This window comes from Symphalangus syndactylus, chromosome 15 (assembly GCF_028878055.3).
Source record: "Symphalangus syndactylus isolate Jambi chromosome 15, NHGRI_mSymSyn1-v2.1_pri, whole genome shotgun sequence".
Taxonomy (NCBI): Eukaryota; Metazoa; Chordata; class Mammalia; order Primates; family Hylobatidae; genus Symphalangus; species Symphalangus syndactylus.
Genome location: NC_072437.2, coordinates 49,523,424 through 49,537,384, shown reverse-complemented (window position 1 = coordinate 49,537,384; position 13,961 = coordinate 49,523,424). Strand labels below are relative to the sequence as shown.

At 36.1% G+C, this 13,961-nt stretch overlaps 1 protein-coding gene across 1 annotated transcript in view; it reads right to left on the bottom strand.

Moving 5' to 3' along the window:
• Nucleotides 1–6,479, bottom strand: part of DACH1 (dachshund family transcription factor 1) — a 486,527-nt gene extending 480,048 nt beyond the window's left edge. The window contains exon 1 of the mRNA XM_055244568.2: nucleotides 6,402–6,479. The gene's annotated coding sequence lies outside the window, so the exon portion shown is untranslated. The remainder of the gene's footprint in view (nucleotides 1–6,401) is intronic.
• Nucleotides 6,480–13,961: the final 7,482 nt, after the last annotated feature.

Here is a 13,961-nt window from a genome sequence, read left to right as displayed (position 1 = left end):
TTACAAATAGCTATTGAACTTCTATTATGTGCCAGGCCCTTACGTAGGTTCCAGAAATCCACAATGGACAGGAAAGATAAAAGTTCTATCTTCGTGGAGCTTATTTTAGCGTGATATATTGGAAAATCATGTTGGTTCTACCACCATTACGTATATTTTCAGTATGACTACTGTTCCTTTTCTGCTGCCACCACCATTACCTCCTGTCTGGTTTACTACAAAGATCTCTTAACTTGTCTCCAGGAGTCTATTTTGCCCCCACACTCTAACCCAAGTCTATTAGTCTCCAAGTAGCCAGAAAGATTTGTTTAAAAGATGAAACAGACTGTATACCTCTCATGCTTAAAACCCTTGATGGCTTCTCATCTTCTACAGCCTTTCCATCCTGGCATCAAAGGCAGTGTGTTCTGGCCTTTCCTGCCTCTTCCAATAGCTTGCTCTCTAAAATTTAACCACATTGCTGCCTTTCTGTTATTCTTGCATTCCACACTTACTCCTTTTTCAGGGTCTTATCAGACCCTCCTCTGCTTTTGTTGGTCTGTAGGAAACAAAAATGTTTCTACTAAAACATTGCAGGAAATGAGTTATCTCACATAAAAAGTAATAGAAGTGATAGTTTCTAGGGTGGTTACTGCAGTATCTCCTTAGGAGTATTCTTGGAATTACATTTTGGTGGCAAGAGAAAGACAAGAAATGAATAAAATTTCTATTGTGTGCAAAATGGTAGAGATCTTGTAGAGGAAAATGAATCAAGACAGAGTCAGAATGAAGGGACATGTTTGGTTTAAAATAGTGACATAGTAATTGCTCAATAAATGTTAATGTTATTATTATTCATTATTGTGGTTTTTGTTACTGTTATCAAAATGGAACAAAACCAAAAAAGGTCAGAGGTTCATATTTCATGTATTTTAAGCAGTGTCAATTTTCTAAGTATTGTGAAAAGTTGGGAATGAAAAAGAGACAAACTATATTGGTGGAAGGCAAACAGTCTCTCCCACACATTCCACCTCTTTATGTCAACAATATCAATTTCACAACAATATCAAGAAGTTGCCAAGCTAATGATTCCACATTCATCCATCCCAGCCATATTTCTTATTCTTCTCATTTTATTTTCTATACACTAGTAGTTGCCATCATGGGGTGATATTCCAAAGTTAAGAAAATGTTAAAACATGGAAACAAATTAACAAAAACAAAGACAGACTGCAGTTGGTCCTAAAGGAATTGACTCTTTGACAAGTAAAACTTCATTAACAGAAAGTGTGTCTCAGTTTGAACTAGTTTACAAAATATAGAATAAATATTAAGATGAGATACATAACTTTTATAGAAAGATAGACCTGGGAATTTCTTTTAAAATATTTTAAAACGTTGAAAAATGTTTTCATTGACTAATAATTATGTTTGCCCATAACTTTTCAAGAACATATCAATTGTATAAAATATAATCCAATGTAAACTTTTAAACAATTTTTCATTTCATGGGATTGCTTTTGACTGGCGAAGTCAGTGCACATGCAGTTGTGTGTGGTATTGCACAATATACATCAATTGTCACTGTCTTTTCAAGTTACTGAAGCAGCACGGCCAGTTTTTGCAGGCATTAAACCAAAGATTTTGACTTCTCAGAACGATCTTTTTCCCCCTTTGAACTCTCCATAACCCTACTCAAACCCACGAACACAACCTTTATAGTTTTCTCACATTCATTTAACACAGGTCATGCCTCCTGATAGACACCTAATTCATTCAATAAACATCGAGAAATATTAACACTATTTTACCATGCATTTGCAGGGCTTTTGTGTCTGTTATATTTTTCTAACTTTTTTAAAATTTCAAAGACTTGGAATTATTCAATGGCAATGACATTCTCCTTTGCTTTATAAATATCCTGTCTAGAAATAATATTAAAACTCTAATATGATTTGATCATTTAAAAGTATAAGTTAAAATGTGAGATTTCTTGTTCTTAAGCTTCTGTTTTGCTTTTGAATAGTAAAACTTCTCTTTCCTATTCTTACTACTTTTAAAAATGTGGGTCCCTCAAAAATATCACTGCAAAAGGGTTTAAAGTAAGCAGTACCAATAAATGTATAGAAAGCCCTATTCACTTAGTCTTCAACATACTTTCTAGTCTGTATACTGTTGGATATTTTCCTTCTGATAATGTATTTCACTCCTGTCTTCCTTTTCTGCAATGTTGCATTCAAATAATTTTTAAATTATTTGCATAGCTCCATTTAAAATTTCTTCTGTTCTTATAGATTACTGCTTTCACTTCCTGTCTCGACTTTCATTTTAATGCCACATTTTAAATTCTGGTTGGCTTGTTTACAAACAATAATAGGAAAGAGAGATACTTTAGATTATGGTTTTTCTTATGAGGATAGCTGTGGATCATTGCACATTGGATTTAAAATGAAAATTGTATTTGGAGTTGTTCGACTTGCAGAAATAACAAGCCTAAGTGTTTCAGTTTCTAATGGTAATTAGTTTTCAACCCAGACAGTCTGGATAACTATATATTTAATACCTTGTAAAGAACTATCATAACAAGCCCTTAAGCATTATTTGAAAATTAATAAACTAAAGTAGGAGGAAACCCTTTACTTTCCCATAGCAACATGGATGGAGTTATATTATTTTATTGTGAAATTTCACTTTTCAATTATAGGTTTACTAAATTAACATGCTTGAAAAGCATAAAAAACAATTATTAGTTCTTTAACACTGCAGATGACTAATGTAATGAGTCCATTTACTGTAAAAACAAACAAAAAAAAAGGTTTCTTTTTTTTAAAGGAAAATTATTTCCTTGAATTGCCTGAGAATAAATTCTGATTCACAAATAAATGTTTCTATTGTACTAATAGAATGTATTATACATTTACGTGTGATTTTTCTAAATTATGTAAAAGTAAATCATATACAAGGATCTTACTCTTAACCTATTTTTTAAATTTATATTTTTATTTTTATTTTCTAAAAATGAAGCTTGGAAGTAGAGCAATTTAATTGTTAAAACTTGCAAATAAAAGATTCAGTAATCTGGATTTGAACTAAATAACAAATGCTATTGATGATTACATTAGATTCCATAGTTAAAATTGTGTATAAATTGGGTTAATTGCTTAGAAGAGAGTGTGGAAGACAAAAACTACTTAACCTAATTCTTGCCTTCACAGTGTGAGGGTGGAGAGCCAATGTTAATACACCCTGGCAGAGAGGAGCCATGAAGCTCCTTTATTGCCAGACTCAGGACTGTGGCTGTGGTCTTCCAAAATATATACTTTTTTAAGATCTGATGTCTGACTCCATGTGAAATGTGTGTGTGTGTGTGTGTGTGTGTGTGTGTGTGTGTTAGAGCCTGGAGAAAGAGCAAAATCAAAATCAAACTCTATAGAGACTTGGGAAGACTGAAGTACAGAAAAACTTACTTTTTCTTTAATTCTTACTCCCACCACCATAACTTCAAGCCAACATATTGATTCTGTTGTACTTTATGGCATAGTGATTAAGAGCAAGGGCTTTGCCCACAAATTGCCAGGATTCAAATTCTGGCTTGAACATTTACCAGCTGTATGATACTTGTCAAGTTCTTTAACTTATCTTTGACTCAGTTTCCTCACCTACAAAATTAAGATAATCTCCCAGGATTGTTGCAAGAATTAAACAAGTTATTAGGCATGAGTTTCTAAACAAGGCTACCACATATAAGTCAGGATAGCAGGGCTTATGCAAAAGACAATAGTTTTAATTTCAAAATTCTCATTCCACCAAATTCTGTTTAAAATTCCTCTTTAAAGGACTTTTAAAATGTTTAGTTTCCTAAATTCTTTAATCATTAATTTAGTGTTGGTAAATGGAAGTGGACATAAGTTAAGGAAAAGGGTTGAAGAAAAGGGAAAGAATAAGGAACTAAGAATATGAATTGTTGAGTAGAAAATCTCTGTTAAATGTAGTACTTTTAATTTGCAAACACTATCCCTGGGTTGCTATGAGTTGCTAAATATCAATTGAGAAATGAGATACTCAAGTGTATGTTCCCATTTTAAAAGGAAAAGCTTCTAAGGGAATGGAAAAAGATTAATCAATCAGTCAATCAATCAATTAAAAACATTACTTAGAATCATTAAAGAGTTAGGTCGATCCTCAGTGAAAGACACACAGTGAAGACTAAACTCACCATTTCAGAAAAACCAAGAACTCTATGAGTGCCTGTATAATCCTAGTTATCCTCCACACTATCAGCATAATAGGTATTCAATTAGTGTCTGTTAGGTGAATGAGATGAATGAACAAATATTCCCATGGCAGCCAGAACTGGGAACAGAGGTTAAAAAAACTAGTCGCCAGAAAAACTAAATTTGATCCCTAGGTGCATTTTGTTTGGCATTCCTAGTGATTAAAATAGAATTAGTTAGAAATACTTAAAATGCAGGGGATTTCACATAAAAATATAGATTTCTGGATTATTTTTTAAAATGAGCAGCTCTGTTATCAGTAGGCTTTTGTTCCTGCCTGGCTACAAATTCCTAAAGCTGGATAGTAGCTGCTCCCTTAAGATGGCCAGAATGCGGCGATACCACCCTGACTGTTTAAGTCATTTACACCGCCTGTTAGGTCTCTCTTAGCCTGAGTTTATGCATCTCTGATCTGGAATTGCAAAGTTTTTGCTAAACTTTGGTTGTCTTACAAGATTTTCTTATAGCTTAAAAGAAGTGCATACAACCCTACAACCATTCAAGATTTCGTTTTTCTTCAATAAAAGGATGGGGGCCTTTGAGTTACTTCCAGGGTTGCTCATCCCAGGTATGACTGCCATTTGGGTCAGAAAATGTTTGCTGTGGGAGGCTGTCATGGGCATTGTAGGATGTATGGCAGCCTCCTGGGCTTTATTCACTAGCTCCTCTCTCACCCGGTGCACTAGCCAAAAACGTTTCCAGGCACTCCTAAATGTAATCTCCCCGGCGTTGAGGACCACTAAGTTAGATCTCAGACTAGAAGAGTGCAGATAGATAAACTCGAAAGTGGTGCTGGTTTATATTAGACTAACTTGCAGCCTGGCAATTGGCTACAACTTTGGCACTGTGCCCAGGTTCTAGATTTAGTTGCTGAAGACTGACCACTGACTTAACTGTATTTATTCAAATGTAAGCTATTTAAACTTGAGTGTGATGATAATACGATGATTTCCTCCAACCATTGGTTTTGGATGGAGCCTAGTAGGGCAAGGAGGTGTAGTTAACAAAGTGATGTAATAAACTGCAACAATCTGCACATAGTAGCATCTGGATAGCATACATAGGCTAGCAGTTCATTGTGTTTCCTACTCACATGTTGTTCCTGATGAATTATTTTTAAAGTATGACTAAATTATTCATTATACAAGATCACCATTATTTATGCAACTGAGGTTTACCACTAACATTCCAATATGGATTGTTTTAACTGTGGGACTTCTCTAAAGCTTCTAAGAAATAGAAATATATGCCTAGAATTAAGTAATTTATATGGGACACACCATAATGGTAGAGGAATAATACAGTGGTTGAACCTTTAAATCTTAAGGGAATCATTAATAACAAATCTGATAAAACATTATTTACAATAATTACATATGCAGTCAAATTTTATGTACACATCTCATTTTGAATATCTCAAAACAGTCAGACTGATTAAGCTGTCAGACCTAAACAAATTTCTCCCACAGGTTATCTGCCTCACATATTTCATTTAAATAAAAATTAGGTAATACCATATAACAATAATAGTATAAAAACATAAAATTATGTATGATTTAAATTTTATTTTCACAGCATCAGAAAAATAAAAACTATAACAAAAACCTTGAGGTAGTTATCTATCTTTATTTTTCTTAGGCATCTCTGCCCATTCACTCTCTTGATGAAGGTATATTCCCTATAGCCTGTACTCTGATGCCTTGCCCAATGTCAGTTTAAATGACTCAAGTAATAACTTCAAGTACAGTCCAATTTTTCCTTTGGGAAGCTATTCCATTGACTAATATTAAGTGGGATACTATTGGTATGTTAATTAGCTGCTTCACTCAGCACAGACTATTTATGTACCATGTACCCTTCACCCATGAATTGACACATAAGAAAAAGCCAAAGATGAAATTTAGGGATTTTTCACATTCCACATCCTGGCCCATGAAAATTACCGTAGAAAAACCAACTAAAGTATATCGCTAAAGGACCTGCTTATCAAATCTCCCCTTTCAATGCTATGCACATGCTCTCAGATGCCTAAAATTGTTCAGCCAACCACTGCACTAGACTAAAGAAGGCTAAGCTATGTGATACCAACAGCGTGTGCTTAATCCACCCTTGAATTAAGAGAGAAGATATGGAGGATGCTAGACCTACCAGTAATCAGGCTTCTGAAGATGCAAAGAGACGATGCAGCAAATGGACTACCCATTGAGCAGCAGGGGTCTAATTCTGGACTGTGGAAAGAAGATTATAAAGGAGAGAAAGTCACTGGGGGATCTTATGCCAAGTGGGTTTTAGCATATGATGGCTCTTTTAAAATTTATCTCATTGGCTGGCTGCCATGGCTAGTACTTGCAATCTCAGCACTTTGGGAGGCCGAGGTGGGTGGATCACTTTAGTCCAGGAGTTTGAGACTAGTCTGGGCAACATGGTGAAACCCTATCTCTACAAAAAGTAAAAAAAAAAAAAAAAAAAAAAAAAAAAAAAAAAATTAACCAGGCATGGTGGCATGGCACATGTCTATAGTCCCAGCTACTCGGAAGGCTGAGGTGGGAGGATCATTTGAGCCCAGGAGGTCAAGGCCGCAGTGAGCCATAATCTTGCTACTGCATTCTAGCCTGGACAACAGAGTGAGACTCTGTCAAAAAAAAAAAAAGAAAAAAGAAAAAAGTTACCTCCGTAGCTAGTTTCAGATTAAATACCTGCAGACAATTGACTAGTCTCACATCTCAGTTCCAACAACTTTAAGTTTGGCTTTGACTAAGATAAATTTAAGTAGCCTTTTCTATTAGAGAAACAGCACAACACAAATGCAGTTTCTGAAGGAAAGGCCAGAGATATGTCAGCCCACTTCATTATGAACCACGCCTGGGAAGGAAAACGATGTGTGAGCTAACGAACTCACAAATAATTACACTGGACATTTTAATGCTGCCACCAGACCTTTTGTAAGGCTATATAAACTGATCTTAATTTTGTTATACTGACCCCTAAAGGCACTTCCCATTGTAAAATAGTCTATTAAGAATTGGTCTATATTTGGGAAAGCAATAATATTAAGTTCATTATGGCTTTTTGCAGTCCAGGCACTAATTTAGCTTGTGTAATCCTCTTAAGATTTTAATGGGTAAAAGTTATTTTAAGAATTTTTGCAAGCAAACTATATAGGTATGCTTAGAAAGGTACTTGTCTTCCAGGCCCTTTAAAATATATATAAGATAATTATGTTAAATTGATTCATGTTAAAAATGTAACACACCCAGTCAAAAAGCCTTAATAAGACAGACTTCTGAATAAGGTAGTATTATTACCCAATCTCAGCTAAAGAAACTTGATTTTAAGAGCCACACATGGCCTATCTGTTGCAAGCATGTAACAATATATAATTATTATTAAACCAAGTTACTTTCATTGCGGAAAATATAAGTAAAAACAGATAAACAAAACAAAACAAACAATTAAAATCTTACTCTCCTCATAATGGAATCCTGCTGAATGCATATTTTTAAGCACACTCTTAAAAAATAACAATATATCCTGTCAATAAGTACAATAAATAATAATTTAAAAGCAGCATAGTGTTCTGTTGCATTGTCATAGTTTGCTTCACCCATCTGCTGTTTTTGAACATTTCTGTAATTTCTCCCCTGCCTTTTTTGCTATGATGATGTTTCCATGAACATTCTTGCATGTTTTCACAGAAAGGCATTTTAGTGTGGTGGGATATTAAGAGTACAGGCTCTAGTAACAAACTGCTTGCAAGTCACAAGCTTCAGGAGCCCCTTAAATTATACATATAATGGCCGGGCGCGGTGGCTCACGCTTGTAATCCCAGCACTTTGGGAGGCCGAGGCGGGCGGATCACGAGGTCAGGAGATAGAGACCATCCCGGCTAACACGGTGAAACCCCGTCTCTACTAAAAATACAAAAAATTAGCCGGGCGTGGTGGCGGGCGCCTGTAGTCCCAGCTACTCGGAGAGGCTGAGGCAGGAGAATGGCGTGAACCCGGGAGGCGGAGCTTGCAGTGAGCCGAGATCGCGCCACTGCACTCCAGCCGGGGTGACAGAGCGAGACTGTGTCTCAAAAAAAAAAAAAAAAAAAAAAAAAAAAAAAAAAATTATACATATAATTAAATTTTTCTGATTTAAAAGTGGAAACAGATCTTATTTTAAAAAATCTGTATTCACTACTAAAAGATGATTTTTTCCCCACGTGGTTATTGTTAATGTTCTTCTGCAAATTGCCAGTTTAAATCCTAGGCTTATGTTTTATTGAACTTGTCTTCTTTCTTACTGATTTATTTTACCTCTCTATAGATCAAGGAGTATATAAAGAACACATTGAAAGGCAAAGATTTTTGCCTGTTTTATACTTCGCTATATATCCCTAGTACCAACAGAAACAGTACTTGGCATTTATCAAGTATTTACCGAAAACTCCAAAACCTTTATTGAATGAATTAATAAATCTGAAAACAAAATTCTATAAACTGATTAACAACAAAAAATCTTCTAGATGGTTCTGATACATGAATATTCATGTACTTTATAATATTATTGATTGTATTTCCTGCTCCATTTCTATTCAAGTTGTACTCATTATCAGTCAATAGGCTGCAAGTGTTAGGTTTCCTTGGTACAATTGAGGTGGTTTATTGTTGCTGGTGTTATGTTCAACGTAGATGACTAATGTGGTAAAGGAAAGTAAATCTTAGAAAGTAACTAAATCTTCACTAAATCAAAGATAAAGAGGACACAAACAGTCATTTTTAAATTTGAAACCAACTACATTCAGAAAGAACACTAGGTTAGCTTTTGTTTAGGAAAGGGCCTAAGTAATGAATTTACAAATCAGCATTTCCTTCTTTAAGTGATTAAAAACCTGAGCAGGGATAATAAAATGTGTCCACTTATTCAAAGGAAAGACTTATAAAGAAACTTGCAGTCAATATAGAATACACATACTACAAATATTTAAAAATATATTGAGGCCAGGTGTGGTGGCTCACGCCTGTAATCCCAGCATTTTGGGAGGCCAAGATGGGTGGATCACCTGAGGCCAGGAGTTCAAGACCAGCCTGCCTGGTCAACATGGTGAAACCCCATCTCTACTGAAAATACAAAAATTAGCCGTGCATGGTGGCGCATGCCTGTAATCCCAGCTACTCAGAAGGCTGAGGCAGAAGAATCGCTTGAACTCAGGAGTGGGAGGTTGTGATGAGCCGATATCACACCATTGTACTCCAGCCTGGGCAACAAGAGTGAAACTACATCTCAAAAAAAATAAAAAATAAAAAATAAAATAAAAAATAATAAAAATAAAAGTACATTATATTATTCAGAGTTTTGGTAACTCAGGCAAAGGAAAAGCCTTGAAGACAGACAGCGAGTCAATTCAGAGAGCATCAGCCATAGAAAGCTGGGAGAACCAGAGGCCAGGACTCTCCAGTGAGAACTGAAAGCACAGAGGTCAGGTTCATGAAGATGAGTCCACAGTAGAGATATGATCCCCTGCTGCTGCCAGAGATGTCACAGGATGGAGAAAGATGAGGAGAGACACCCTACATTCTCCCCTCAGCTCACCTTCCAATCTTCCACTAATGTCTCTCATTGGCTTGACTTCGAAATCAGAGGTCAAGGGAATCTGACAAATATTTCCGGAAATACAGAGAAAAGCAGAAAGCTGGTAGCAAAGAATCTGAGAGTAAACTCACAGTTGATGGATGCAGATCCTTAATCATCAGTAAGCAGAGCCCAGAGGCGATCTGGAAAAGAGACTTTTTTGGAGCATTAGCAGATAAGAGATTCCTATCCAGTATAAAGGTGGGAGAAAAGCTATCCAGGAAGGGTAAGGAGGTACAAAGGTGGAAACAAGCAAATCAAAGGTAGGGGCTGATAAGTAGGTTAGCTTCCTATGAGTAGAAATGCTGTGCAACAGAGAATGGAAGAGCAGTTTAATGAGAACCAGTGGCAAAGCGGCGATGAAGATGATTCAGTTACTAAGTCTTTTAGCCAATTTGTTCTCATATGTGCTTACTGCCTACTATCACATAACTATTAGTTCAGAAAACAAAGGAAAAACTTATTGTTCAGATGTTTAATTCTTTAACCATAAGTAACCTAAAAATTGATATCCTTTAGATTTATCAATTCCTCAGCACATATCATAGACTACATTATCCTAATATGTATACATATGTAACAAACCTGCACATTTGTGCACATGTACCCTAAAACTTGAAGTATAATAATAATAAAAAAAGTAAATAAATATAAGTCTCCAAAGGCAGAATATTTAAATCTTCAAAATAGAAGTCAGAAATTATTATTATAAAAAAACTTTCACGTTAAGTGCGGCATACTAGGGGGCCATGTAAATAACGTTGGTGAATTTGATTCACTTGGAGATGTTTTAGCAAAGCAAGACTTTGGTAGCACCATGTGGGACTGCTCTGTCCAGAGACATTAGCTAACCCCTAGTCACCTGCAGCCTCATCTTTGCTGGGTCTCAAAACCAGCGAGAACATAGTCTGACTATTAGGAATTTCTCTCTACTAGTTGAAGGACTGGAAATAATAGTTTACTGTCCTGAGTCTGGTGAACGTGAACTTGAAGCTGGATTCTGTGATCTGTGAACATTGGTCAAATCTTTCTGACCACGATCAAGAACATCTAATATGATAGGCTTGCCCTGATTCCTGGTTATCATTTCAATTTTTCACTGGTGTGCTGACCAGAATACATTAATATAAGATGTAAAACCCTCTTCTTCCGGCCTTATGTCCTATTTCTTTGCCTTTCAAAATTTATTCTTGAATGCTGCCATACTCATTGAACCGCATATAGTATGCCTCTGTGCTTTTATCTCATCGTTCCACTTGCTCCAATTCTTTCATGCCTGGCAAGCATCTAGGAATCATTCTTTGTTCCAATTATATACTATTTTGTTTCCCTGAATGCATAATTTAAGTTCACTCCTCTGTCCCACAATAGTAAATTCTGTTAGTCTTTGTCATTTATGTTAGAACTCACCTCCTACAGTATCATAATGGTTTCATTGTCTATCCTTTTCTGTCTTTAGAGTCCCCCAGGGGCTTGGACTATACCACATTGCCTTTACATCTTACAGTTGAGGGCTATGTGTTAAATTCTCAATAAATGTTTGTTGGATTGGACTGAGTCTGGTCTTGATTTCAAGCTCTACCACTAAAAATGTAGGAATGCTTATTTGACTGCACGTCAGGCATCAAATTATAACATTGTCTCAAGACTCTTCCTGCTCTTAAGGTCAGACCTAGGTTACAGAGACCTACCTAAATCATACCTGAGTTCTCCCCATGCCTTTGGGCTTTGAAAGAAACTGATTTATAATTTTCCTGGAGAATGAGAAAGGAAGAAAGGAATGAGGTCTGCCTAGGCATCATATTAATCTGTACCTTTGGCACATAGTAGATCAAGCTTACTCTCAATCTTGCCACGGTTCCACCAAGAACAGTTTAGTATACTTTACAACTGAGGCTATATGCATTTTTTAATTTTTTTTTGTATTAAATTGACAAGTATGATAGTATATATTTGTGAAGTACAAAATGATGTGATGATATGAATACAATGTATTGGGTTGGTGCAAGAACAACTGTAGATTTTGCCATTAAAAATAATGACAGAAACCACAATAACTTTTGCACCAACCTGTCAATTGAGAAAAATGATGAGAAAAGTCTCAATCATTTTAGGAAGTTTATTTGCCAAAGTTAAGGATGCGTGCCTGTGACACAGCCTCAGAAAGTCCTGACGACATGTGCCCAAGGTGGTTGGAGCACAGTTTGGTTTTATACATTTTAGGGAGATATGAGACATCAATCAATATATTTAAGAGGTATATTGGTTCCTTCCAGAAAGGCGGGGATGACTCGAAGCAGGGAGGGGGCTTCCAGCTCACAGGTAGAGGAAAGACAAATGGTTGCCTGCTTTTGAGTTTCTGATAAGCGTTTCCAAAGGAGGCAATCAGAATATGCATCTATCTCAGTGAGCAGAGGGATGACTTTGAAGAGAATGGGAGGCAGATTTGCCCTGAGCAGTTCCTAGCTAGAATTTTCCCTTTTGCTTAGTGATTTTGGGGATCAAGATATTTTCCTTTCAAAAACCTAATAGAATAATTAAATCAAACCAATTAACATATTTATTACCTCAAACACATATTCTGTAGTATTTGAAATTTACTCTCTGATTTTGAAATATACAATACACCATTATTAACTATACTCACCATACTGTGTGATAGATCTAAAAAAAACCCTCATTCTCCTAACTAAGGTTTGTTCCCTTTGCCAATCATGTCCCCAGCCCCTCTATCCCCCAGCCTCTGTAACCACCATTCTACTCTCTGCTTTTATGAGTTCAATTGTTCAGATTCACCTCATGAATGTGAACATGTAGTGTTTGTCTTTCTGTGCCTTGCTGTTTCATTCAGAATAATGCCCTCCAGGTTCATCCAAATTTTACAAATGGGAGGAGTTCTTCCCTTTTATGGCTGAATAGTACTCTACTGTGTATATGTGCCAGATTTCCTTTATCCATTCATCTGTTGATAGACACTTCGGTTGATTTTATAAGTTGGTTATTTTGAATAGTGCTGCAATGAACCTGGGAGCGCTTATAATAACCCAAATTACTGAAATACAAATGAAATCCATGACTTGATTATCATAAATACATACAGCCTCAGAGTTTGCAGGAATATTGAAGATGAACTAGATCAACAAGATGTCTGCTGCAAAACTTAATGTGCAAAAATGAAGCGGTCATTCTGTGGATGTTGGGTCTCTGGTTATGATGATAAACAGATGATCTTTATTAAATTATTACTATGAGAAGATCCTGTCCAAAGTGATTACATGTATCAATTCATGTAATCTTCTGACAATTCTATAAGATAGAGATTAGTATTATCTCCATTTTATAGAAATGGAGCTCCAAAGAGGTTAGGTAAACACACAAGGATACAGAGCTAATAAATGCTTAATCTATCATTCATGTAAATAGCCTGGCTCTAGAATCAGAGGTCCTAGAGCCCTAGCCCTGTAGCCCCTAGGCTATGGGGCATTCCACTAAGTTCCAGTATATGGCATACTTCTTTCAGGAACTCTTTGATAGGAGCTCACCCACTCAACATATATTTATTGTATGTTATCTGCATATCAGGCCTTATATAGGTTCTGGGACTTTAACCTAAAATGGAATATACTCTGCCCTCTCAAAGAGCTCATAGTGTAGTAGGAAAAAGTTCAAGTAAATTAAAGTATACTAAATGGTACTCAATAAATGCTTGGTGAATAATAACTGCCATGATAGTGGTAATATGGAAGGATATATGGGAGTAAAGAAAGGATGTCTCAATAAGACTTGAGGCAGTTGGTTATCAGGAAAGACTTCCTGGAAATTAGCTAGATGAACATAATAACTGAAGGCGTATTCTAGGAGAAGGTAATCATAAGAAAGAAAGTCTAGAAGTATGAGACAACCTCACACATTGCAGGAGAAAGGCAATGATATGGTTTGGCTGTGTCCCCAACCAAAATCTCATCTTGAATTGCAATCCCCATAATCCCCATGTGTCAAGTGCCAGACCAAGTGTGGAGGTAATTGGATCAGGGGGACAGTTTCCCCTATGCTATTCTCCTGATAGTGAGTGAGTCTCACCAGATCTGATGA